General features: G+C 41.2%; 1 pseudogene; it reads left to right on the forward strand.

Annotated features, from left to right (window-relative positions):
- Positions 1–1,384: 1,384 nt before the first annotated feature.
- LOC102775469 lies at positions 1,385–2,832 on the forward strand (annotated as a pseudogene).
- The last annotated feature ends 2,807 nt before the right edge of the window (positions 2,833–5,639 follow it).

Below are 5,639 nucleotides of genomic sequence, written 5' to 3' on the forward strand. Positions count from 1 at the left end.
CAATCATGTCACCTGTTAATGGAGACTATTTTCTTTCTTATTTTTTTAAAACTTTTATTAGCATTTATTTTATGCTGAATTTACCCCTGGATCATAAGGTGTTTTTTTTCATTTTTTTCCTGGATATCTTTCTTCTGTGCAACCTCCTCTTCTGGTTTAGGAACAATCTGCTTTTTTCCCCAGTAAAGATCATCCCCACGTGGCAGGGAGAGTTCATGTGTTAACCCACCCATGAGCTCTGTAAGTTCTGCGCCGCATTTTGGGAACTTGGTTCACTTGGATGTGCTCAATGACCAGAGAATCTACATCGAAACCAGTGGTTCTCAACTTTCTGCCCCTTTAAATACAGTTCCTCATGTTGTGACCCAACCAAAAAATTATTTTCGTTGCTACTTCATAACTGTAATGTTGCTACTGTTATGAATCGTAATATAAATATTTGATTTGCAGGATGGTCTTAGGCAACCCCTGTGATATGGTCATTCGACCGCCAAAGGGGTTGCGACCCACAGGTTGAGAACCGCTGATCAAAACCCTTAAGTTTAGCATTACTGTGCAATTTTAAGCATGCGCAGCAAAAAATTCAGTACTCTTTTTGGGCTTCTGACTCTGTGTCCAGCCCCACTGTTTAGCCTGTGCACAGCTACCAGCTCCACCCTTGTAATGATGTAATGGCACACATTGCTCGGTAAAGTGACATCCTTCAGCTATTTGGTGGATTTTCGGATAGGCATGCCCTTGATGGCCTGGGCAGTTTCATGAGTGTTCTTAAAGTGAACATGAAGATTTGAACCTCTTGATTTTCATGATTTTGTGGGGTTTTCTGGGTTAAGTAAATAGTGAACTATTTTCAGAGGTCACCTCAGGCTGCTGATGGGAAGAGAGACCATTTTCTTTCTCTCCGATTTGTAAGCCTTTGATTTCCTCTTCTTGTGTTATTCTATTGGCTGAACTGTACCCAGTATGATGCATTCAGTATGATGTTGAATAGGAGTGGTAAGAAAGGATATCTCTAGCTTGATCTTAATGGAAAGCATTGAGCCCTTTACCATTAAGTACAGTTGACCCTGGAACAATATGACTAGATGTTCTGACCTCCCATAGTCAAAAATCCATGTGTAACTTTTGACTTCCCCTAAACTTGATAATGTCCTACTGTTAAAAGCCTTACTGATAATATAGGCAATTAATTAACATGTATTTTATATCTTGTATGTATTATATACTTATTATAATAAAGTAAGTAGAGAAAATGTTATTAAGAAAATTGTGACTTGCCATCCGGCCTCCCTTGCACTGCAGCTGGTCACCTTCTGGGTCCTAGCCTTCCAGGACCAGGGCAGCAGCCACAGCCGCTACCACTGCCGCTGCCGCTGCCACCACCATGGTGTCCTGCGTGGGGAGCAGGACCCTGAGCAAGGATGATATGAACTACAAGATGCATTTTGGATGATCAATGAGCAGCAAGTGGAGGACATCACCACTGACTTCTTCTACCGGCCGCACACCATCACTCTGCTGAGCTTCACCATCGTTAGCCTCGTGTACTTCACCTTCACCAACTGGGACTATTTTCCACTGGGAGAGAGGATCCTTAAACAGTGACTGGCCTCATAAACATGACCCTACCTATGTATCTCAGTTTCAAGGACTTATGAAAGGGATGACTGTCCCAGAAGACAACATCTGGCAGGGTATCCTCTCTGTTATTTTCTTCTTTCTTATCATCAGTGCATTAGCTTTCCCCAACGGTCCCTTTACTAGACCTCATCCAGCCTTATGGAGAATGATTTTTGGACTCAGTGTGCTCTACTTCCTCTTCCTGGTCTTCCTCCTCTTCCTGAAATCCATAATGCACTGGCTACTTCCAAATCTCTGCTATGCCACGAGGGAAGTGTATATCATGGAGTATGCTGTGAACTGCCATGTTATCACCTGGGAGAGAGTCATCAGCCATTTTGATATATTTGCATTTGGACATTTTTGGGGCTGGGCCATGAATGTCTCTGCTGGACCATCAGCATCACCCGGGAGCTCACCGAGCTTTTCTTCATGCATCTCCTGCCCAATTTCGCTGAATGCTGGTGGAACATCCTGCTGTGCAACAGCGGCAGCATCTGGCTGGGCATGGCCCCCTGCCAGTTCTTAGAGATGAGGACCTGCCACTGGACAAGTTTCAAGGACATCCACACCACCACTGGGAAAATCAAAAGAGCCTGCAGTTCACTCCTGCCAGGTGGACCTACGTTCGATGGTTTGACCCCAAGTCTTCATTTAAGAGAGTGGCTAGAATATACCTTTCTATGATCATTTGGCAGCTAACTGAGTTGAACACCTTCTTCTTGAAACATATCTTTGTGTTCCAAGCCGGTCATCCATTCACTTGGTGTAGGATTCTCTTTATTAGTGGCATCACGGTGCCCACAGTGAGACAGTGCTATGCTTACCTCGCCGACACAGTCCAAGCACATGGGGACACAGTGCTGGGTGTTTGGGGTCATTGCTTTCCTGGAAGCTATTGTTTGCATAAAATTTGGACAAGATCTATTCTCTAAGACACAGATACTGTATGTTTTGCTTTGGCTTCTTTGTGTGGCTTTCACCACCTTCCTGTGTCTGTACTGTATGGTGTGGTATGCAGAGCACTGAGGTCACCGAGGAAAGACCTACTCCGAGTGTGAAGATGGCACCTACAGCCCAGATATTTCCCAGCCTCATGGGAAAGGGACATAAGGTTCTGAAGACAGGCATCCAGGCAACAATGAAAGCCATTCTTCCAGAAGAAGAAATCATTCCAAGTCAAAAGCCACCAACGGAGTTGAAAAGAAATGAAAGACCTGGTTAATCCGAGATGTTCCAGAGGGTGCCTGGAACTGAGAGGGAAATGGAATCATTACACCTCCCCGTGAGGAGGTCAACACATACAGTGCAGACGGGAAGAGGAGAGGGGACTTTGGGGGAATGGGGCGGTCATTATTTGAGGGTATAAGTCTTGTTTCCCACAGACACGGCCACATCAGGCAGACACTGCCTGGGACCCTTTGCCAATGTGAGGGTCTCTTTAAGGTCAGCTCTTGGCATGCAGTCACCAGTAGCAAGCAGGACATATGTTCAAAGGAAAAGGTAGCTATTCTCACAGTTGCCAAGAGCAGCTTGTGCTTGGGAGTCTTGTGAGTACAGGTGAAACATCTTCACTCAGACAGGGAGTTAACTGTAGGGTTAATGGATTGGCCCCCAGGTTTTTTTTATGAATCTGCCTTTCCATTTGATTTGTTTCTATTCAGGCCACTTGTCTGTATTTTATTTTGTTGTGATTTGTTTTTACTAGTAAGTCAGGATGCTTAAAAACCTTCAGAAGCCACTGCTGAAGTTGAACTAGGGAGGGCTCCCCTCTCTTCTAGAAAAAGGAAAAGGAGGGAGCTTATGTTACTTACTGTTCAGCAAACCTCATCCCCCTTTTACGACCTGGAACCATGCAGCAGGTGTCCTAGGAAACCAATCTGAGTAAAAGCTGCCTACGCAGGAGCCTGGGCTTCAGATCAGAGTCGGTTTTGTCCCATTTAGACTCTCATTGCCCACACTTACCCACAGTGCACAGCAGACCTGCTCCAGTGGCCACGCATGCCCCTCCCACAGCCTGGTACCTTTACATTTTGTTCGTTTCCTTCTGTGGCCTGTTGCTGACCTTGTCTTTTACTCCCGTGTGAGATGCTGGTGAGTATTACCTTCTTCCTGCCATGCTCCAGAATGTTTACCCTAACAGCTCATCACCTCTGATGGCCCCTGTTTCAAGTAAAACAAACCACATTAAAGTCTGTCAAAGATTTAAAAAAATTGTAAGGAAGAGAACATACATTTATATATTTATTAAAAAATTCCACCTATAAGTGGACCCATGCAGTTCAAGCCCATGTTGTTCAAGGGCCAATTGTACGATGGTTTTTCTTCCTTTTTTTTTTGTTAACATTGTGAATTACATTGGTTGATTTTCAAGTCAGCATTCCTGGATAAACACCGCTTGGTTGTGGTGTTATCTTTTTATATAATGCTTGATTTGCTTTGCTAATATTATGTTACCTGTTTCAGCTGAACTCTTCTCACAGGTGTCTATCCATTGGCATCTACCCTAACTAAGTGAATACGTCGTCACATCTCTTCTTTTCCTCTATATTCCTGAGTGAAAACTGGAAACACCACAACTTTCCCCCACAATTGTTTGAGTCAGATATATACAACCTAATGTTGCTATTTCCCTTAAATCTGTCTTGATCTACAATTTCTTCCTGTTTCTTTGCTATTTTTTCCTACTATTATTGTCAAAGAGATTGGGGTTGTCAAAGAGATTAGAATTTCCCATAGTCTGTATTTTGCTGATTGCATCCCATATGGTGTGTTTTAGTATGGTCCACTGTCCCTGTGTTTCCTATGGATTGGTAGTTAGATCTCAGGATTTTATAGAATCAGGTTTATTTTTTCTTAATAATTCATAATATTAATATTTCTTTGTATTTGTGTGATGTTATCAGCCATTGATGTTCATGCCTAGCTCTATTAATTAAATAGGGCTTTTAAAAGCCTTTCTTTTACTGTAGTGAAGATTATAGTAAAATTTTTGTGATGAAAATTCTGTAATGAAGATAAAGAAAATGAGGCTGAGAGCGGTTGAGTGACTTTCCTAAGATAATATAACCAGTTAGTAAAACTTGTAGCCAGGCCTGGGACCCATGTCTTAGAAATGAAAGTCCTATAAGCTTCTTCTTTTTTTTTTTTTTAAAGCATATTGCCTTTACAGACATTTGCTAGTAAGCAACAGGAAGATCAATGTTCCATCCCTAGGCACATGAGACATATTTATCTATTTTAGAAAGATTGAATTCTGCTTTGCTTAGAGACATAGGACCATACCAAATGATTACTCAAAAAAAGATGTCCCCTCAAGTTCTGGGTTACATTCATTTTTATGGATACAGTTTAAAAATTTTCATGCTAATTCTATTGTCTGGAATGATATCTAAACTCAACTCAGAATCCTGAGTACATTTTTATTTCTGCTTGCTTCTCCAGTGCTACAGAAGAAAATATGGCAAAACAAACAGATGTAGATTAAGTACTACAAAGCAATTTGTTTCTTTTTTATACTGCATTTAAGACTTGCTACTAAAACATCTCTTCAGCTTGAAAAAAGAGAGAAGGGAAGGAGAGACAGAAAGAGGAAAAATGTTGCATTTGGTTTTAACTACCACCTAAATTTTTCATGGGTTTGTATCTAAGGTGATACAGTATCTCTCTTCGGGGAGAAGCAAGTCCATGAATTATTGGTTAGAGTTTTGTGGAGACAACTGAAGAAAGATATTTTTAACTCTATAAAATATAAATTTATCATGTTCAAATCAACCAAGGACAGACATTTATCTTCACCTAAGCGTTCACTTTTCTACACAGGTGGATGTACTCAGATACCCATCCTATTTCATTTGATGCATGCTTCTGATGTTCTGAGCTTATTTTCCAAAAGAAAAAAACAAACAAATGCATATCTTATCACTCTGCAAGTATTTTCTGACATCTCTTCCATTTATTAAGTCAATAATAATTAAGATTATTACTGAACAACTTTCAATCTATTTCAAATCTGATTT

Source organism: Myotis davidii, unplaced genomic scaffold (genome assembly GCF_000327345.1).
Source record: "Myotis davidii unplaced genomic scaffold, ASM32734v1 scaffold1451, whole genome shotgun sequence".
Taxonomy (NCBI): domain Eukaryota; kingdom Metazoa; phylum Chordata; class Mammalia; order Chiroptera; family Vespertilionidae; genus Myotis; species Myotis davidii.